Consider the following 23,735-nt stretch of genomic DNA (forward strand, 5'->3'; position numbering starts at 1 on the left):
TTTCCCTGAAAACCTTATAATGACTAACTGTTATTTTTACTGAGTTGGACATATATTCCAATATAGTGACTCGTTTTAGGAGGGATGCTTCATATTCAGACATGGTTAATATATGTTTTATTTTTTTAATTATAATACTATTTCACATATATATGTTTTTTTCTTTAGTCTGTTTTCCTTCATTAATGATTTATGCTGTTTATCCATTTGTTTCATTTTAATTTAGCTTGGTTATTTTATCCTTTATTAGTTAGTATTATACTTATTAGTTAGTTCTATATTTATTTAGTTTTCATTGTTATATTCATTTACTGACAAGTGCTTGCCTTCTTATTAGCAATTCGAATGTGCTTTTGGCTATAACTAGCTGACTGCATAATAGGTTACTAATACTATATGTTTTTCTTCAACATGGCGGCTCCAGTTTTATTTTGAATGTGGTGTTTTGTGTCCAATATGGCAGCTGATCCACATGCGGTTATTTATATGTTTGTTGCACGCGTGGCAATGTGGACTGAGCTAAATAATGCTTGCAACTCTTCCCACATTTATTGCCTGCAAAGAGGATTATTTCATTGATTTATCTTTGTGCTGGTGAGGAAACGCTGGGCCCAGGAAGAATTTCTCCCCAGTTCTTAAGCCACCAGTGCGCAGATGAGAAACAATCACACCCTCACCTATAGAAGTTGACTTTATCTTTGAATGATTCTCACTACTACACTCTTTGCCTAGTCCAATCACAAATCAATAACATTATACCATAAATTGTTCATGGTGTCTAGAATTGTTAACAGTAAATTAAACTCCAAACAGAGTAAGGTTTCAAAGCTTTATTACAATCCCAAAAATCAATGTCACATATATGATGTGCAAAACTGTATTGTAAACATACATGAAAACCATAGGCTGATAAACATCTGAAAAGATTTAGATTACGAAACATCAACAGTGTTAGAAACTCCACAAGAATAATAACATTTAGCAACAGCACAACATGCACATTATTGTTAGATTCCAATTCAGATGATGGTGACATCAGTAAATCATCAAAATAAAGTTTAACATTCAATTTAGGATTTCAGAGCTGGGCCATTCCTATCACCAACACGAATGTGGACCTGTAAGTGGGGGAACAGACTAACAGGTGGACAAAAGGGGAAAAAAAAAAAATGGAGACAATTTGGAAAATCATCTAACTGGGGCAACTCACTAAACAAATACGCTGGTGTAAATGCCAAACTGAAAAGGGAACAAGAACACACATTTGGTTACACCTCTCTTCTTGGGACAACATACAGCAATGATTCATCAGACAGGATGGTCACCTTCTTCCTGCGTCACTTGACAGCTGCATCAGGGCAGTGCAGAACACGAGCTGCACATAGAACAGATCAGCAGTTCAGAATTAGTTGGCCTTATTAGTACTGAACCTCGTAACAGAAACGGGCAGGTAAGACTATAATGAGAAAACTCATCTGGGGACTTAAAGAATGGAGTGTGACAGCAGCCTCAGTTTCAAAGTTCTTCACTAATTAGAAGTATGCCCAATCCATTCATTTGTCCTTCAGGTGGGCGCACTCGGACATCAAATTCGGCATCCAATCGCTGTAGATGGCATCATCAAATTTGCTATTCTGAAACTTTAACGAAAGTGGATTGTTATTGGCCGATTTCACACATTTCCAACAAAATATTACATTCTCTAGTTATTTGTTAATTGAGATCCTTTCTCACGATACACAATGAATGGAACTAATACATTTCCCATGAGAACTTCAAATTTATGGTCTTGTTGGACAGCTAGAATAAAGAAAGCAGCATTGTTGCTTCTAAAACCTGTTTCTTGCTTTCAATAGGACATTCAACAATCACATTAACAGCATAGGAAAAAATTCAGGTCAGAGGGGACAGAATAAACAAGTGATTTTCCATCACTGCTGAAAAATGAATCTTTCAAGCCTAGTCAAGCTAAGAAAGCCTTAACGCACATTAACAAACCTATTGCACACCTTACAATTTACATCAATTATGCAAAGTAAATTATTAAATTGCAAACATTGTAACATGTTAGGACTAATTTGAATGTGCATTTATTTTTCTGCACACATGGAACTTGTAATAATAAAATCAATTTAATTCAATACAAGTATGATTTAATTCCTATTCATTTAACACTTTCAATTTGTAATCTACATTTTAATAAAACACCCTTAATGTTAACTCCTTTTAGTACTTTCAATTAATAAAATTCAAAATGTTCATGTTAAAACGTGTTTAAAACGAGTAGTGCCTACATGGCTCATCATAATTCGAACAAGCACATTTTACAACTCTAGTTATCTTCTCTGATAGGCCTTTAATTGTAAGTTAATCACCATATGCTAACTTCTATGCCACCAATGTATTAATAAAATTGAATCTCTTAATGGTAAGCTTTCAAGGTTAGTCTTGTTCTTGCATATTTCAGTAGATTGCTTTTCACATATATTTTCATTGACAATAATGTTTTACTTACAGGCTTTTCTGTTTCACAAAGTATTTCATGTAAGTACTTATGTTGGTTTCTTCCTTCTTTGGACTTAAATGTTTTTTTTTCCCTGTTTGGATTCATAGGTCTTTTTAAGGATTCCTATTCATCGACTCTTAGGATTCTCTGCTCTCTGGACTAATTGGAACATTCATTGTTATTTCTGATCTACTGATCTGTTTAGGAGTTACTAAACATTTGTGATACTTATTGTAAGTATTGCACTTATTCCGAGGTGCTAGGTATTGGTTTTCCATTGTCTTTCTCGTTTCATACATATTTTGGAGATTGGTTCCACTTATTTGGGCTTGTTTTGCACTGAGTGTTCTGGAATCTCATCCTGGTACTACTAATGGTGTACTTCATTATTTATTACTCATTTATTTTTCATAATCTTATTTTCATTTCACTATTAACTCGGATTTTTTGCAAAGGTGTGAAGACTCTTGTAAAGTAATTTAACCGAAAAAATAAAACACTTTCTCCAGACTATGGCCTCCTGTACTTATTAGACAACAAGAGACTTAAACGATGTAGTAATCACCACAATTAGTAGATCTAAAGGAGTACCAAGTACCTTGCCTCAAGGAAATCGTTGATGAAGTATAAGTAGGAGTATATAATCGAGGGATCACTTTGGATTACCGTTTGGAATCTAAAGTTTTATTTTGGTAGTTTTTTATGGTAATTTGCGGTTGACAGCAGGATAGTGCAATTTGTTTATGACACTCCTTTAATGATCTATTGTGATTAATAAATTGTATTTGATATCGATGTATATCAAAAAGTGCTGCTTATTGTTTATAATCTGTTTATTTGCCATTCATTGCATATTGTACTAAGGAGAGAGGATATACTCTTTACTGCATCTCCATAAACAAAATGCTTTGTGCTTTTAGGCACCATTTTCACGTAAAGCTTTAGACTTGAATATCTCTGGTTCTACTGACTAAATATTTTTTTTTTATCTTTTTATTTATAAAAATGTATTTTTTTTACATTGGTTTTAAGGTTTTTGACTTCATCTCATGGATTGAGAGGAACAAGGGTGAATATAAAGTACTGTTAATGGGTGATCTAAACTGCAACGTATCTAACCACTCTTGCTTTATTTTGCGATGCAGAGAGGGGATTGGTTTTTAATATCCCGTTTTTATTGTTCCCATCTAACTCTAAAACAGGTAAAAGGGGTCATATCCTATTAAAGCATATGAGGTAATGTGGTTATTTGATCTTAAATGAGAGGTTCAAGTCAGATCTACCAGCCCAATTCACTTGTAACTAAGCAGGGCTGTTCCATTATCGATTATTCTGTTGCTTCTTATGCTATAGCCCAGTCTGTTGAGGACCTGATAATGTAGGATTCCTCATTTAGTGATCATAGGATTTAGGACCTTACATTGAAGTTAAGTCTGACAGATGTGGAAACCTGGAAAGCTGATGGCCAAGGAATTAACCTTAATAAGTATACAGGAAGAACCTGTTGGTTTTCATAAAAAATGATTTATTTAAGAGAATGTCTTGAAAGGACTATTCAGACTCTTGATGACTGGATTGGGGACACTTCACTTTTTTTTTTTAATGAAGTTATGGGTATGATAGTAAAATGAAATTAACAGATTAACTAGGCTACCGTTTATCATCTTCTTGAAGGAAAGGGGTGGAATGATCTCACTTTTAAAGAGTAGGCAAGCAAGATTAAAGGCAGGCCTAATAAGAGATTATGGGCCTGATTCTAACTTTGGAGGACGGTGTTAAACCGTCCCAAAAGTGGCGGATATACCACCTACCGTATTACGAGTCCATTATATCCTATGGAACTCGTAATACGGTAGGTGGTATATCCGCCACTTTTGGGACGGTTTAACACCGTCCTCCAAAGTTAGAATCAGGCCCTATATTCTCTCCCTATATGCAGAAAATTGTAATACTGATTCTAGAAATATGAACTCAGTGTCTATTCAAAGCTATGATAAAAATCGCTATGAACCACACTCAGCAGTCGAGATCAAGGTCTTTATCAGAGACCTGTGAAATTCTGGTTTAATGGGCCCCTGGTATGGTCTTTGCAAAATGTTTGTTAGAGCATTTTACCACCTGGGCAGAAAGTAATCTGATCCTTCCAGTAAAACAGTCTGGATTTAGAAAAGGTCATAATAATCTAGATAACATCTCAGCATTACAGCTGATAAAAAGAAGAATATGTTACAATTAGTGGTAGTGCTCTTTACACTGCTTTCATAGATCTCGACAGCATTTGATGAGGTGGATCATTTAATTTTATAGGCGTCCCTGCTAATTTGTTCCATCTGATTAGAACTTTGCACTCTTCAACATGGTACAAAGTAATGATGGGAGGTGACCGAGGTTTGTCATATGAAATGCAGACAAAAAAAATTAAGGCAGGGATGTTTATTGGCTACGTTACTTTTTTTAATTTTTATTGTTTTGCATGATCTACCTACCACCATAGCAAAAAGCCATGGTTTTGCGCCAAGTATCATGGGACACCCAGTGATCTGTTTATTGTATGCAGATGACATTGTAGCAATTGACCTTACTCGTAAAGGGCCGGATAAGAGTTTGGTTGCCATTAATGACAACGTTGAACAACATTATTTGAAGATAAATGTTGCAAAATCACAAGTGGTGTGTTTTTTTTAAGGAAAAAAAACTGTAAAAAGTGAAATTTCAAGGTGCATGGACTCTCAGAGGATAGTGTGAGTAAAGTCCTACCGTTGCTTGGGGAAAATTATGTCTAGCTCCCTCAGTGATTGCAAAAAGAACAAGTGATGGACAGAATGCTGAACAATGTCAAACATTCACCCTCAGTACAGAGATCTGGGCCTAAATCCATCCTTTTTTTTGCCACCCATTCCAGTTTGGACCCAGCCATATGCAAATCAGTCTTGACCCTGTTCCCCATGGGAACAGTCCAGCCCGAATTGCCAAGCCAGGTCCTCCCTGGACTGAAAACAAGCATCCCAGGACCGGTTTCAGGGTATCACCCTTAATCAGCCAGGCTAGCTTGACTCCAGTGGCATGGGGAGCAAGGGATACAAAACATATCTAATAATAAGGGCAAAGTGTGTACACAAGCCTCAGGGTTAGGTGCATTTGTTTAAGCCAGTAAATAGATGTCATTTTGCCCACCTCCTTACAATTTATCCAGCGAAGATTCCTGCCACTCTGCTACATGCAATAGAACTTATAAATGTAGCAGATTGGAGCTTTTTAGATAGAACTGAGGGCAAATTTGAGGACGTTTGGTTTCTATTAATACTCTGGTTTCAACTGCAGCCTTGAGATTAGAGGTTGGTATAGTTCTTCTGTTCAAGGCTTAGCAGCGGTAATCGAGAGGGCTATCTGTTTAGTTCACAGTAATGAAATGTCATTAAGGCATCTTATTTATAAAGAGACTCATCACTCTGAGAGAAAGTACAGATTTTTTTTAATTTTTAAAATGCTTTAGAATTGTTGGAATTCGATCTTGATATAATTTTTGTTTTATCTCGCCTTCAGTTGAAAAGGTGTTTAAAGGATGGTAAGCTTCCAGCTAGACTTAGAGCATTGTAGCAGAAAGAGGAGGTTTGATATTTTAACTAATACTATCATTTTAATAAAGCTGAACCTTATTTAACCTGGAATCTTTCCCATGGGGTGAGGCGTTTGTATATTTTATTAAGTTTCAACATAATGCTGTTAAAGGATTTGACTCACAAATGGTATGGTGCTTTGTAAATTTGTGACTTGTGTCACACTGATGTGCAAGATTTAAAGCATGTTTTAATTGCATGTCCCAGTTTGTTGACACTGAGGACAGAATGGTTGAAACCCCTCTTTATTAAATTTGTGGTATGCTCTTCAAAAAATGCCCTTGATCTTCTGTTTAATCCCCCAAATGAAATGTTCTTCTTTTGAATTTTTATTTTTAAGACATTCTTAAATATAAATTGATGGTTTTATATAAAATAGAGGTATATAGCACTTTGGCCCTCATGGAGGGCAACGGAAGCACCGCCAACAGGCTGGCGGTGCTTCCTGGGCTATTCTGACCGCGGCGGTAAAGCCGCGGTCAGAAAAGGGGAACCGGCGGTTTCCCGCCGGTTTACCCCTGGCCCAGGGAATCCTCAAGCAGCGCCGCCATGGGGATTCCGACCCCCTTCCCGCCACCCTGTTTCTGGCGGTTTATACCGCCAGGAACAGGATGGCGGGAACGGGTGTCGTGGGGCCCCTGGGGGCCCCTGCACTGCCCATGCCACTGGCATGGGCAGTGCAGGGGCCCCCTAACAGGGCCCCACAAAGATTCTCTTTGGCTCAGAGAAGCAGGGAGCATCCTACAAATAACTAGGATAACTAACCTAACTATGTGGCTCGAGGGGCCTACCAATCGATCGATGGCTCTGATTTCCATTCGCTTGAGAGGGAGTGAGGACTCTGGCAGAACATCTACACTCCCTGCAAACTTATCTACAATTGGCCTCAGTCCACTCAATCCAGCAGCTGCTCCATTTGTGGACTCAAGTAAGGCTAAAACAATACCAGCATCACTGGCTCTTGAAAAACATTGCCTCTTATTTTTTTTCCACCAATACTGCTATGCAATTTTGAGTTTAATTCCAAATCACGCATTCTGAATCAATTTCTTTGCGGACACTTGATTCAAAGCAGTCATCTGTTATTTGTCTCCCTAACTCATATTGGATCTGGGATAAATGCAAGGGTAACTTTTCAATCTAAAATTGTAGTGAATTTGTTTTTGCAAAGTAGTGTATGTTTCCAACGTAAAGGTATCGAGGTGTTGCCCTTCGATGAGAAAGTTAAACACCTAGTCAAGGGTTATAATAAATAAAATGTTCATAGAGGGAAGTGGTATTCTGTTCTAGCAAATGAGTACCCGGTGGATGAACCAAGAGAGTTGCATGTGTTGATAGGATCCAGTGGGAGATGTGTGGCCTATGGGATGTCTAATCATGAGGAGCCTGAGTATGCGGATGACAACCTCCCAAAAACTGGAACTGGCTGGCAGGGGCCCTGAACAGTGATTGACCATTGGTTCCCGTAGCATAGTATCTAGCAATGAACTAACTGTGGTTTCTTGAAATGTGGGAGACATCAAGAAAGGCAATGAGAAATGGATGTTCTTAAAGGCATTAAATGCTGACATTATCTACCTTCATGAAACCTGGTGTACTAGGGAGATCCATTGTGAGGACTATTTTTTCATTGTCTTTCTCATTTCATACATATTTTGGAGATTTGTTCCACTTAATGTAGTGCCAGCCCTTCCAGAAAAGGGCATACAAAAAGGGGGGGTTAGCTATCCTAACCAATAGGATCAACTGGAAATATAAGAGTTTTAAGGATTCTTCTGAACTCACCCTACCAGTGATTATACCCTAATAGAGGAGGGAGTTTATTGGCCTCCATTCTATTGCTGAAATCCTAGATTCCCCCAGACATCTCTTACAATAATCTTGTGATTAACATCTTTGCCTTTATCAAAGCAGCCTTAGAGAAGGAAAACAACCTCCACATAATCCTGGTAGGAGATCTTAATTGTAAAAATTTAGAAAATGCTAATAACCTTTTCAGAGATATAGAAACAGAGGAAACTTTGTGTAAGCCCCCCTTGGCTCTTCCCCCAGAAAATGTGAGTTGAAAGGACAGGAAAGATACTCCTCAATCAACTGAGGAGAAATGGCTGCCTCACAGTTAATGGGAGATTATCTTCTGAGTCATCAGCACAGTGTACCCATAAATTCCTGTCAGGAGATGAAACTTTAGATTATCTCATTGCCACACACATTTCTTTCAACCAATTCGGTGACTTGAAAATAAATCAATCTAGCTATAGTGATCACATGCTGTTGGTATTTTCCCTAGATGCAAACATAGCACTAGATCTGTCATGTAAAGTTGATAGGGTCACCTCAAATTGTTTTAAAAAGTCAGGCTGAACTCAGTGGGATCCTGGAATGAAACATTTTAAAGGATGAGCCAATGTTTTCTACTCCTTTAAGTTAGTTATGATTCAAATTGTAACAAGTATCGCCTGTAAAGGGACATGGGCAAGATGGTGACTGAGTAGGTTGCATAATATGGAGCTCTGTGATGCCTGGCCTGTAAATCATCAACCTGACTCTCAGATACAGCTATCTGCTGAGAGAAGAGTGATCGGATGGAACTGGAGCATATCCGTCATCTCCCCCAAGGAACTGGAGGACCTCCATCGGAAGCTCTCTCCTACATTGGGCTCCGCTGTAGAAGCCTGTGATCACAGGCCCCAATGGAATATCATATCCGAGGGAGACCTGCTCGAGGAGGTGCCCTCCCTCCCTCCTTTGTACAACCTCAGGTTGTAACGAGGCCCCTGCCTGCTCGTTTGTCAGGCAGAGCAGACGTGGCCCAACCAACTGCCTTGCATCACAGCAGCACAGGCCCCAGAGTGCAGGACTGCTTACTGAGGCTATTGAATCTATCACACCAATGATCAGCAGGGCAGGGCAGATGGTGAGGGGTAGCAATCCTGAACGTACAACACCTGTGAGGGCCCCACCCACCACAGACCTCCCAGAATTGTATCCCCACACCTCTGAACCACGCCAGGGGTAAAAAATCCTTGATCGTCCGCCACAACAGCTCAGCATGGAGGTCACCTTGAGCACTTCATATCAGCTCACTTTACTGCCCCAAGGGGGGCAGAGATGCAGTGACACTGCCCTAAGGATCCATCAGCCATTTTGAGCTGTGCCTTCCACACCTTCCACAATTGGTGCCTTCCTGGGGAGAAGGCTCTCCCTGATACTCTTGTGTGATCCCCACTGCCCCCCCACCCCCCCCTTGGAGTGAGCTGTCCTTGTGCATAAACGACCCATACTGTGGAAAACCCAGATTGACTGCCAACATATCAAAGAGTGGACATATCTTCACCTGACAGTGGGGCAGGGGAGACAAGCCCCTCCCAGCACCTTTGTCCTCAGTACTGGTCCCTACATATCATCCACCTTTAGACCAATTACTTCTTGCCAGGCACCAGAGCTTCGATATCTCGCACCAGGTGCAGGGTGCAGTAGAATGGTAGTTCTCCCAACTCACTCCGCTGGAACCACTAACCAGACTCATCTGTGGTATTCCTACGGGTACTGCCCTCTTTGTATCCTATCAGCCTAAAATTGCAGATCAGGGAAACCCATTACTTTACTCATATATTGTGGAATCCACTGCACTAAGTCAACAAGGAGACTATCCATCCTAACAAACCTTCATCTTTGCTATATACTCCAAAACTGATATATCCAAGGAGTACGTGACTGTCATTCTATTGACATGTCAAGGGTAACAGATACCTGCAGCACAGGTTGGAAGTTTAGCACAAGCACACTGACTCTGTACCACTACTCTGAAGCACCTTTGCGCAAATCCATGTCTCCACACGGACCTTGGGTGTCTTTCTGGTGTGACAATTTGCATCATCACAGCCAGAAGACATTGTACAGGGGTAACACACCCCCACTATGTCCACCTGAATTTGACAAGGCAAAGGCAAGGTACTATGACAGCTGAGAAACCACTCCCTCCCCCATCCCCAGGAGGTCCCATTGAAATCAAACTTGCAGCTTGCTCTCACAGATTTAATGAGATCCTCTCTGCAGTACTAGATGCCAAAGCCACTCTGGAGTCCAACATTGATGCTCTGCGGTTTGATGTGAGGTTGCAGCGGGGCGAACACAGAAAGTTGAAAGAACGTGTGGTAACAACAGAATCCAGGCTGGCATCTATCACACCAACAGTAATGGAAACCACAACTAAAATTAAAACTCTGGAAAAACAAGAAGGCAGAGCCAGACAAACATGTGGATAGGAGGTCTCCCTAGGAAGATTGAAGGCCCCATCATGGAGCTTTACCTGGAAGACTGGTTCACAACCTTTATTTTACAATGCAAACAATCAACCTTTTTCTCAGTAGAACAGGCCCATAAGGTTCTGGGCAGAACCCCCACCTCCTGGTGCCCCTCCTTGTGCATTAGTAGCACAGCTCTTTAACTACAGAGATAGGGACCACATCCTGCAAGTCACCCGAACTAAAAGGTCAGTGGTTGGTGGAAAACTGAGGTTAATACATTTCCTGATTACATCCTTGAGATGCAATGCCGAAGATCCTCTTTTTTTTCAGTAAAACATTGACTACATGAACAGGGCACAGTTCCCCTCCACACTTTGGGTTATACATGACAACACCACCACACTGAAACACACTGGAGGAGGCCTGGAACTGGCTACAATCCACAGTAATTACAGTGGTACACAAAAGAGCTGTAAACCTAACAAGGCATGTACTTCCTTGGGCCTCACCAGGCAACAAGCAGCTAATGAGCAGGAACAAGCGGTAGCAGCCCTCGAACGGAAGAGAAATCTGCAAATATCCCCCAATCCCTAATGGAAACCATGCTCACAGTTGGCACCAGTGGTCACCCCACAGACTGTAGATGAAATGGTGTGAAGGTAAGAAGAAACAGTCATCATACACACATGTACCGACCCAACCTCTCCCCACTGAGACAACCCATGATGACTTTAGAGCAGACAGCCTTAGTCTACTGCAACGGCTGGGCATCAGGGACACTAGTCTGGTTACATATAGAGACTGAATCTCGCCCACACCACATTGACAACTTGTTGTCACAGTTTTCTCTTCATATTAACTTTCTTTTCCCTTATTACACAGCAATTGAGTGAGACTAGCTGGAAGTCCATTGGCGTGCCAGCTAAGGAAGGAGGAGATATTAGATAAGAGGTTGTGTCATTTTTCACATTGTTTGACATTACTGTTAATTGCAATTGTAAAGGTACACAATCAGATCACTGAGAAAAAGCGGTGGGTGCCCTCAGACGTTAGGGGTGAGGAATGAACTCACCATGCTAGATACAAACACTTCAATGGCTACAGCAGGGACAAAATTACACACTCAATTTCGATTACTGACTTGGAATGTGCGGTGGAGGGCTGATTATGCAAAATGCTATCGAATTTATAAATATCTCTTTAGGAGGAACATAACAATAGCACTCTTACAAGAGAAACACCTTAACGGCAACTGACATAGGTGATACACGCAAACACTGACAATTCACCCCAACAGGAAACACATTCTCGTGATGTGCCTGAGGGGTACTCATACAGGCAGCGCCGAACACACCAATGCAGATTACACACACTAGCCTGGATATTGACGGACTATATGCACAACTGAAGGGGATACTGGATGGCCTCCCTATTACATTGGTTTCCCTATATGCTCCTAATGCTAACCAATCACAATTTCTCCAAACCCTCACACCAGCCCTAATTCACGATTTATCCACCCCGCCTACTGTTGGAAGGAATCTTAATTCTGTTCCTAACACTGCAAAAGATTGCTCCCACTCCCCAGTTTCCAGAGCACAATCGATCATGCGCTCTCACTACCTAACACACTGGGCTAGCAACCTGCAGGTTAAAGATGTGTGGCGCTGCTTGCATCCCAATCACAGGGAAAACTCCTATTATTCCAGCTTACACAACATCCACAATAGGATAGACCTTCTATATTGCACAGCAGTGGCATTACTGGAATCAACGGAGCTGAATACACTGGGTGCACTATATCCGAACGCGGACCATTATTGTAACACCTCAACTGGGGACACTCCCGGGCTCACATACCTACTTGGCGACTCCCCCCCAGAAGAATTATGAGCCATACAATTTCATGAGGCCAGATCTACTCATGACACATATTTCACCACCAACAAAGGCACAGCATCAGGCCCAGGAGCTGATAGGGATGTGTTCAAAGAGGTCCTACGGGGCCAAGCAATCCAAACAGTATATGGCACCCGCAAGGTGCTGCCCACAGAACTAAACTCCTTGGAGTCTGACTAGCAGAGACTTGAGTGACAGGTCCCCATAAAGACTCAACTCACTGAGTTACGACGCTCCCATACTCAGACTCCAGAGCAACTGTGTCATTTGGATTACAGAGAATGTCAAGCCAGGAAAGATGCTGAAGGGGACAAAGCCGGTAGAATACTGGTGTGGCTCCTTAAATCAGAGTCTCCCAGGACCCCAATCACTGCCATACATGATGCAGCGGGACACATCCTTAACACCGAAGAAACTATAAACAAGGCCTTCCAATCGTACTAGGCTAAAGTCTATATGGCATCTGCATTAACACATCCCTAGACACTATCCAACAACCCCACCTACAAGAGGCACATAGAATTACTCTACGCTCCACTGTCTGCGGATGAGTTAGTGGAGGCAATTTATCTATTAGAAAGGGGCAAGACTCCAGGATCAGACGGCAGGCCAATTGAGTTTTATTCTGCACACCACCCCACTCTCTTGCCACTCCTGCTTAAAGATTTTAATGAGGCATTCAACGAAGGTACGCTTCACTTTTCCTTCCGTCAAGCTATTTTGGTGGTTCTCCATAAACTGGACCGAGACCCAATTCTAATGTGTTCTTACCGTCCTCTTTCCTTATTGAACACAGACTATAAAATACTGGGGAAGGTCCTGGCAAATCAACCGACACCCATCATTCAGCAGTTAGTGCATCATGATCAAATGGGTTCATTCCTGAAAGGAACCCCTTCTTAAAGCTCTGCCGCCTATTTATGTTAATAAACGGGGCGAGTGCCTCAGGAGCCGCCCCCTGGATCGCCTCCTTAGACACAGAGAAGGCATTCAATACTCTCAGATGGCAGTACTTATTCAAGGTGATTAAAAGGATGGGGTTCAGACCTACTTTCCTAGGGTCGATTAAAGTGCTATACAACTCCCTGCAAGCCCTTGTCAGAACCGATCATTTCATATTTGAACCGTTCATTATCCTGGGGGGCCACAAGGCTGGTTTGTCCCCTTCACACATTATTCTTGCACTAGCTATGGATCCCCTGGCCAGTGCTTTGTAAGCAAGCACCCCAGATTGGTGAATTTATGCCCATAATAACCGGCACATCGTCTCAATGCATGCACACAACACAATGATATACTTCAAGAACAACCCAAATGTTCTATCCCATCTCATGGAGCTATAACAATGCACATCTGGCCTCTGAGTAAATTGGGACAAATCCTATCTATTCCTCTTAACAGAACTGACAGATATCCAGAGGGGGACCTATCACATGCCACACTCCCATGGGAGTTCAATTTCACTAAATGTCTGGGAATTCACGTGTACCATTCCACTACAGACCTTATTGAGGGTAACACAGGTACAGCTATCATAAACGAGGGAGCCTCCCTCCCCTTTTGGACATCTTTCCTGCTCTCGCTGATGGGTGGATCACCATCTCCAAGATGCTCATCCTGCCCAGGGTCCTACACTTTCTCAGCCCTACTGATACTACTACTGGCAAAAATGTTCACAAATCTTCTCACTGCATTGATCTGGGGTGCAGGCCAAACTAGGGTGGCGCTCACCAAATTATACTCCCCAATTGATAAAGGAGGTCTTAGTGTTCGAAATTATGTGGCGGCCCAACACCAATGGCCTATGAGATGGCTTGCAAACCACAATATTGTAGAGATGGGACACAAGGAGTATGACCAGAGCACCATTCGAGTTCCACAATGGCTACTGGGGCCTACGGTGGATGCCCCAGGGGATAGGGGGAACACCCTGATGAAGGTTGCTATGAATTTTTAGACTAAATAGGTCACTGATAAAAACAATTGCCTCCAATACTCTCCAGAGCTCCTGCTGTGGGCACTTCTGGAATGCACAGGCCTACAGAAACGCTTTGACGCAACAGCATGGACCCAAGCGGGGATAAGGACCTTGGGAGATTTGTTCACTGATAAGATACTTAATACCCTAGACAGCATGGTCGGGGAGTATGGAATCCCTAGAAGTTCCTTCTTACTCTATGCCACGTTTACCCAAATTATTAATAAAGTATGGAAAAAGAGACAACGAACGGGAGCCTTCCATAATGCTACAGGTCCTCCTGACACTGCGATAGCCCAAAAAGCTATTGCACAATTATATACTGCCTTGTTCTCGGAGTGGGAGCGCCTCTTACACCACCTCAGAACATACTGGGAAACATCCCTTGTGACCCAACTGTTGGATAAGCAATGGGCCCAAAGCCTGAGTGTGTTGAAAATCATCTCAACAAATGCCAGATTTAAATACACACACAACTGAATTATTTACATCATACTTATTTAACCCCCAAACAGATAGCACGCATGTACCCGGGGCTTCGGATTCCCGTCCCTGCTGCTCTACTCCCAAAGTAGACTTCCTACACATGGTATGGTAATACCCAACACCTTCCTCCTATTGGGACACCCTGGATAGTGGGACTGTTGTGGGATAAGGGTTAGGTCCTCTCCTTCCCCCGTTGTAGAAGATAGCTGGATTAAGTTCATTTCTCCTTTATATACAGAGAACGGAGCATTAGAATGTCCCTCTATTCTGCAGCCTTATATGCTTACCCATAATGCTCTTTTCACGAAAGAGATTGAGTAGGTTATTCTAGGAATCTGCTCCTCAGCTGCCATTGGTCTGGATGAAATAACAATTGCAGTAATGAAACAGGAATCCTCTCTCTATGCAGAGCATTTATCTTTAATTGTTTTATTTTGCTATGCGAGCAGGGCAGTTCCAGTTCCATGGACCATAAGTATTATCGTACCCATTTTTAAGGGGGAAGTTTGTACTTTGCCTGCAAACATCAGTCAGATCGCCTTATTGGATGCAGTGGGTAAAGTTTTTGCCAGATGTCTGCTGACCTAGCTAAATACTTGGTTGGAGGATAATAAAATCATCCCACTAGAACAGACTGGTTTCAGGAACAAAAATGGAACCCTAGATAATATAGCTGCATTACACTTAATTAAGGAGAAGTATGTGACCATGGGGGGGGGGGCATATATGCTGCTTTCATAGACCTCTATGGCCTTTGACAAAGTAGACCGCTCAGTGCTATGGAAGAAGCTGTTGGGTCTTGGTATTCCCGAAACACTATTGCACCTAATTATTGCCCTCTACTCTGCTACATGGTGCCAAATTCTATTAGGAGGGGGATCAAGGCCTCTCTAGAACGATCCTAACGAACAATGGATGAAAGCTGTGGTACCTCCTTGCCCTGGTTCTCGTCTCCATTTATATCTCAGATATGTCGGCAGCTCTCACAAAGTACAGGCTTGCTGCCTAAGGTTGTCTAATGCCTGCAGATGACAGTGATATTAGATCTTATGCCTAAAGGCCTTAACACTCGTTTAGAGGCATAACACTATGCTGAGATACACTACCTAAATCTACCTCCATGGTAAGAAGTAGTCGACTTGTACTGGGCATAGGAATCGCAATGGCTGGAGACGCAGGATGAGTGCCCCAGGGGGACTCGCAAGAGTTCTCCCCAAAGCCAGACTGAGAGCAGTGATGTCAGGTGGAAGACCGGCGACCCAGCATTAAAGGAGAGGCATCAGAACAACGCAGGAATCTGGAACACTGCAAGGGATACGACAGAGAGGAAGAGGACCGTAAAGAGGAAGACCGAGACAGATGGAGGAAGCAGCAGAACGACTATAGCAATGGCGGAAGTCATCCAAATCCAGATGCCGAGAAGGAGAAGGGCGGAGAAGCCAGTCACGTCCCTGGTGGGACTTGGCTCTCACAGGTATGGAATCGCTTATGCGATTCATTTTCAGAGATAATTTAGGAAACTGGTGGGGGGCAGAATGGGGACAGACGGGAGTCACACCTTTCCCAACTATAGGGGGCACAAAATACTGAATTCTTACACGTGGTGATGCTATAATCCCGGCATCTTGCTGTTTTTTTCTCTTGGTATTTTCCTATTTTACCGAACACTGGAGTAGCCACCATTCTGGAACGTTTCTACCTTGTGGATGCACTAACCTTTCCTAAGAAAAGAAAGAATCATACAAAAAAAAAAAAAAAATTATAGAAACGGATTGACATAGTAACCCCACTAAAATAAATAGAAGTCCTAGAGCGCACAGGTGACACTGGTGAAGCACTAAGCATCAGAAAACAACAAAGAAAAGATTAATATAAAAGCAAGAAACATGCACCTGATAGAGGCGGCTTGTTTTCGTCTCTTCTCTCTCTGGCATCGTGAGGTTATCAACTGTAAAGTTTCAACTTCCCTGTGGAGGAAAGAGAAGAAATACTCAAGGAGACAGAAGAGTGAGATGTGAAAAGACCTAAAAATCCTGGCATCTTAACACACTCTTAAGTCCCACAAAGTCTTCTGTATGCAATAAAATAAACATCAGCGGACTTCAACCATAACCAGTGTAGCATACTATCTGGGATATGTTTATAGGAATCTAGACCTCCCTGAGCATTACTTTTGCTGTCACAGTGATATGTAAATTTACCCTTTTTTTAAAAACATTTTTTAGGTTCCCAACAATTAGAAGTGGTGGAGTCTTTTACCTTTTTGGGGAAGATAATCTGCAGCAATATGAATGACAGTGACAATATTGCATACAAAATGTGTAAAGCTCAGGCCCAGGCTAAGTGAGTGGGTGCGTTTTCTAAGTCCACTGGTAGAAGATATTTTTCCTACCTTTTTTTTCTTCTGTTTATCGGGCTAAAATCCCTTCCACTCTGCTCTATGTGGTGGAGTTTATAGATACCTCAAGATGGGATTTCTTGAATAAGGTTGAGGGGCAAATTTGAGAGGACGTATCTCTGGCAGCATTCAAGCTGGAATTATGGATTAAAAGTGTATGTACTAGGTCTGGCGAGTATTGTTTGGTGGGCTGCCTGTCTTGAGAAGAGCGAATGGGATATGTTAAGGTACCACATGAAAGCAGCCATATACCAAAGTTTGGTACTTTCCCTTCCTGCCTCCCAGATAAAAATGTGTCTAAAACATTCCTCGCATGATTTATGTTTGTCTTGATAAAGTGGCCTGGGGGAGGGGCTATCAACAAATAAAAGACACCATTACTATGGGAAAAGTCCAACCATGTGTAGTATGGAACATGCCCCATGGGGTCAGGCGATTCTGGACACTTATTATGGAATAAGTTGCTTTTAAACTGTTTACTTTCTAAATGGTATGGATCCCCTGGCAGTTGGAACCTCTGCCTCAATGGCATTCAAGATATAAAAAATGTTATTTTTGTCTGCCCTGCACTTAATATTGAACTGTTGAAAATGCTTGAGACTGTTAGTACAACAATCTTCAGAACATTTACACTTGTTGTTTGACCCTCCCAATGAATTATTCAAGTGTTTTTTAAATCTATACTGAACTCCATATGTACAGAGCTACACTGATAATGTTTGTGGACTGCTAATGAATTTCTATTGTATTTCCATTGACGTTGAGGATAGATGTTGCCTGTTTTACTTGAATGAAATTGCTGTGTGGACCTCCACAAAGTTCTGAATCACGAAGTTTGCAAACACTAAAAATGTTTTCACAAACTTCTCTTAATGAGTAACTCATTATGAACTCATACACACTTTTTGTGAACTTGTTAAAAAATCTGAATTGTGTGTGTCCATCAAGCATGTACATGGAGAGAGGAATGTGTGTTTAAAATGTGTAGGGATTTCGTAGTGGTCGTGCATTTTAGGAGTGCAGTGTCATTATTCTGAATCCAAATAGTGTAAAAATTGTGTGCTTTGTGTGTGTTTCAAAAATCTTTCAAGAGTGTATAGAGTTATCATTCAGAAGTGTGTGTCTGTTGGGCAGATGAATGCATCTTGTTGAGTAAGTATTTAAAACGTGCATTACATGGACGGTCACATTTCATTAACTATTATCATTGTTTTTTAAAAATGTACATTTATTTAAAATATACAATGAAAAGTGTGAGTTAGTTGACTAGTATTTTAATAGAGGCTTTGCATAAAACTAAAAAGTCACAAATATGATCAGTTAAATTGCTGCCTTCACACTTCTGTATAAAGTCAACATTACCTCTCATCTCAGCATACACTAACTATACAGTAGCATCAAAGATACTATATCACACCCCATCATACAGAAATCATAAATGAACATATAGCCATTTTGAACAGCACCTTATATACACACACATCAGCTATTACAATTCCCCATAAACATGATCGTATCCTCACACACCTCTCAAACAGCTGCACAGCCACATATATATGCCCACACTCAACATATATACATAAATACACCTTTAAATGCCCACACACCGACCATAATAAACACAGGCAGTTACCATCAGGCACCGACACATCAAACACAATTCACCCACAGCAACCAACCACCATTTACAATTGATATACAGTGTCTACAACATTACACCAACAAACATAATGAGTATTAATTCATGGTATATTACTATATGCCAGCATAATATGGTGTGTTCATACAAAGCACAACCAACAACATAAACCCACTTTGAAATATCTAAATGCTCACCATCATACATCCACACAGCCACCCTTAAAGACTACTATATGAACTATCATAATTCCACACAACCACCACTGCATTGTTACTTCAACAACTTGGTGATATCATACACCCGCTGCAATGAAATATAAAGGAAAAATACATTGAAAACCACTGGGAGGAGGACAGAGTTGAAGATTACTTTAAAAAAATAAATGTACCAATGTCAGGGGAAAGGGTAAAAGTGGAGGGTATGGGGGATGGTAGTTTGCAGGCAATTAGTAACCGTCGGGAGTGGTTGATGCCACAACCTAATCCCAAAATAGGCACTCATGCACGTTGGGTCAAGTACCCATCTTGCAACACTGGGCGTGACATACCAGCAGCTCATTTGTATAATTCCACCCATCTCGGAGGGAATTCCTTGAAATTTGCATAAAATTTCCTCAAATTACTCAAACAAATGATGTGATTTACACACAGAGTTATTTGACTTTCATGTTATGTTCATTCTGGGAGGTGTTACCATTTCTACTGGCAACCAGCATTTAGGGGGTTATTCTAACTTTGGAGGAGTGTTAATCCGTCCCAAAAGTGACGGTAAAGTGACGGATATACCACCAGCCGTATTACGAGTTCCATAGGATATAATGGACTCGTAATACGGCTGGTGGTAAATCCGTCACTTTTCCGTCACTTTTGGGACGGATTAACACCTCCTCCAAAGTTAGAATAACCCCCTTAATTCTGACAGTTTTATCACATGGCTCCAAATGAGGTTGATTTTCTTCCACATTTGTCCTATCAAAGTGGGCATTTAGCAAGCTAGATAGTCAGAGTTGGTCACTCAATAGTTATTGTTGCTAAATCAAAACTAAGAGCAAAATTTCATTTCACAAAATAAGAAGGCAGAAGCTGTTATTTATTTAAAGATTGAGTTTCATGACACAGTCTATAAAACTGCAATATTTTCCAAAGTTTTAGTTTTATGCTCTGTAATGCTGATGTGACATGTTACAATCTATATAGGATGTATCATAACCTGCGCATAAAATGCCTGCCAGTGTAGTTGAGCCATTTTAGTCACGTTTGTGGGCATGGTATTTTAGCACCTAGGCCTGCTGTTTGTGCCATTAGCCTAGTAAGGTTTCGTTTTATTCTTTTATAAACAATCACATTTGTAGTGATGTCTTATTTTCCTTTATTTTGGTGTCCTTTTGCTTAGAAAGGATTCACATTTCACTGTTTAACTTCGTTTTATTTAAGGCTGCTACAAGATAGGGTTGCTGGCACAAAGTGGTACACCACGTCTCTAACATTTTACAGGACCATACTCATTTTTACATGGAGAAACTTTTCTCAGAACACTAGCTGTTTTACTATATAAAAATCTGTACCCTGCACATTAGAGGGAGGCTCCAGCCAAATGACTGCTACTGCATGCTATCTGACTTCACTACAGCTGCTCACTGAGACTGGCTGGTTCCCTGGCCTAAATCAGGAGGGTGTCTCAATAGACGACAGGCTCCGTCACTACTGTCATTCTCAGGTATGGGGGATGATGTCATCCTGGAAGGTCCTGAAGGGCGGATTAGGGATTAACCTGCTGTGCTTGTATAGAACATTAATGGCATAGGTAGGAATCACACATCTTGTATAGTGACAGTATGGTGGGACTTTTCTTGGGTTTGACTTTTCTTGTCACTATTCTGCTTCTAGTATGTTTGATCATCGTAAATATTGCAGTCCATGTCATATTATCTAGAATGCAGCTGATTCAATAAATCTTACTGAACCATTCCCTGCTTCTGGTGTCTTTGCATGTGTGAGACAAATGTAACAGAGAAAAGGATGAGATCTGATCCACCACATTTTCCCTGAGGAGTCACAATATAATGCGTCTGGTTGCCACAGATCACCCCTGCTCTTAGGCATAGGTGAATTGCTGCTAGCTGGTTGGAAACAGATTAGGCCGACAGTTGTCACATGGTGTGGGATCGAACACAGTTCCCCACAATTCAGGTGATGCTGCTGCCCAAATCCAGCGGCCTCACTGGTACAATGAGAGCCCACGCGACTCCAGGAAAAATCTAACATTTCCTTCTGAAATAAAATTGTCAATATGATTATGCCATTTGGGTTATTTTACTTTTAGAAAATGTTGCCATTTTCTTACCCACAAAGCCCTGCAAACCTCCAACTTTGCTGAAAATCACAAATTTTTTCCACACTTTTGTGATGGAACCTTCCGGAATCTTCAGGAATCCACAAAATTCCTACCATCCAGCATTGTCTCATATACCAATACAAATTCTGTTGCACTGGTCAGCCTAAATTCCCCCCCCCCCCAAACTGCCCTTTTGGACCCACTTTAGTTCCCCCTCATTTTCTACATGTTTTTGGCTCTTCCCTGTCACAGGCACTTGGCCCACCTACACAAGTTAGGTATAATTGTTACCGAAAGACTGAAGGGAATATTGGATAGAAGGAAATTTGTCCCAATGCGGAGAACCCACACACAAAAGCGGGATTTTTTTTTTTTTTTTTTAAGCTACATTTGAGGTTTACTGAGGATTCTGGGTAAGAAAACATTGGGGGAAAACACTGGAGGATCCACACAAGTCACACCTCCCTGGACTCCCTCAGGTGTCTAGTTTTCAGAAATGTCTATGTTTGGTAGGTTTCCTGTGGTGATGTTACTAGGTGGCACTGATGGGAGCTGCATGGAACTTCATGACATTGTGTGTTTACGATGTCATGAAGTTCCATGCGTCATCGCAGTCAGTTATTTTCACGGTGCCCCTTTTCCATGGAAGCGGTCGTTAATGCTTCAAAAGAACTACACAGAAGTAATCCTCCCGAGTATTCTTCATTTCAGTGTTGTGACGAGGATAAAAGTAACGAGAACAAGGAAGATGGTGTTTGGCTCCTGGATCAGGAGAGGACTTGGCTGTCATGGGGCTTAACATTCAGCACCATTCATAGAACGAGGACTTGGCCTTTGTTGGCGAGTGCTGAACATTCAGCACGGTTCACACAACTCGCACTGTGAGTTTTCTGATCTAGCAGTGTTTTTTTCTGTTTTCTAATCACTGGGGGCACAGAGTTTTCTCTAAAGCACCAGTGGACGCGTAACTAACACACAGGTTGGAGCGCATATTCTTAACACGCAGACCGCTCGCACCGTCAGTTTTACGTTTTCAGTTTTACAAATGCGCTGTGCTTTATGCGCGCTAAACAAAGCTTCTTAACATCAGTTGGACATCTTATGAGATGATTTGAATTGCTGCACATAGCTTAAGAGGCAGAAACGGCTTACCATAGTGGGGTTCCCAGGTCATCCTCATTTCACACTATGTTCTGTTAGTGAAACAACAGCAGAAAGTGTACTTTTTTCTATTAACAGTTCGGCTATCTTAGACTGGGACTTTTCAAGTGAAGTAAGTGCGGTTACTTAAAGGATTTTTATTTTTAATAGGTCAATTTTAAAATGAAATATACAAAACAATGTAGATTGGATGATTTTCCAGCAAGGTTGCAATATCCAGCATTTATTTAAAAAAAAAAAAAAACAATTAACACAGCAAAAAAACATTATTTTTCAATTGTTTTGGGTTGTGAGCACTTATAACGCAGAACGTGTCACCTCCAGCATCTATTTCAACAATATCGCGGGGAGCCCAGCCTTGAATGGAAACTATGGCTACATTCTTTTAAAGCTCATCTAGGAACCATTGATGGTCATAAGTTCAGACCTGAAAGGAAGAAAAGTTCAATGTATTACTATTTGGGAGTTGAGGGATATAACATCCTTGATCACTTGCCAGTTTATGAAATGGGCGAAGAAGAATTGAATGAATTTGAAATGGCTATTGCACAATTGGGCCAGTATTTTATTAAAACAAAGAATATTGTTGTACACAGATATAAGTTCTTCACCAGGTCACAAAATCCCAATGAGTGTATTGATACTTTTATTACAGCACTGAACGTTTTAACAGCAAAGTGTGAATTTGAGAATTTCACATCTCAACTTCGAGATCAACTAGTAGTTAGGTGTCATTCTAAAAGAATGCAAGAAAAATTGCTAACATGTAAAGATCCTTCCTTAGACAAAGCTATTGACATAGCGAAAAGCATGGGATTTTCTTTGGAAGATGCTAAACAGTTAGAAGTATCTTTGTCTCATACTACAATTTCTGGAGCAGTGACCAGTGTGCAGAGTAGTTATAACAGGCAACATTTGCGTTCTGAAAAAAAACAAGATGCATGTGAGAAAACGGGGCTGATTGCAGAGGCCCCCTAACTTTTTGCCCCCATTTCCCACTTTTTGCTGGTGTTTTCCTGACTCTGATGGTGCCCTGGGTACTGCTAACCAGTCCCAGGGCCTGTGCTCTGTGTAAAATCAATATGCAAATTAGGCTAATTATAATTGGCTAAGTTAACCTACCTATAAGTCCCTAGTATATGGTAGGGCATGTAGGTTTAGGGACCACAGCATAGGTAGTGCACCCATAGGTGCACTGCTGAGGTGCCCAGTGTCATTTTAAAGGCAGGCCTGCCTTGCTGGCTGCTTTTAAATTAAAGTTAAATGCAAATTCGACTTTGGAATTAAAAGTAGTTCCAAAGTCTTAAACTACCTTATTTTTACATATGTCACCCCCAAGGTGTGCCCTATGTGCCCCTAGGGCTGGGTGCCATGTAACTATAAGCAGGGACTTTATAAAAATAGATTTATAAACCCTGGTGAGGTAAAAACAGCCAAATTTGTTTTTCCCTCATAGAAGTAAAT

At 41.3% G+C, this 23,735-nt stretch overlaps 1 long non-coding RNA gene across 1 annotated transcript in view; it reads right to left on the reverse strand.

Annotated features, from left to right (window-relative positions):
• Positions 1-1,627: 1,627 nt before the first annotated feature.
• LOC138302069 (uncharacterized) overlaps positions 1,628-23,735 on the reverse strand; it is a 134,514-nt gene continuing 112,406 nt past the window's right edge. The window contains exons 2-3 of the long non-coding RNA XR_011205256.1: positions 16,629-16,703; positions 1,628-1,640 (exon numbers count right to left, since the gene is read on the reverse strand). This is a non-coding gene — a long non-coding RNA (uncharacterized lncRNA). The remainder of the gene's footprint in view (positions 1,641-16,628; positions 16,704-23,735) is intronic.

Source organism: Pleurodeles waltl, chromosome 6 (genome assembly GCF_031143425.1).
Source record: "Pleurodeles waltl isolate 20211129_DDA chromosome 6, aPleWal1.hap1.20221129, whole genome shotgun sequence".
Lineage (NCBI taxonomy): Eukaryota > Metazoa > Chordata > Amphibia > Caudata > Salamandridae > Pleurodeles > Pleurodeles waltl.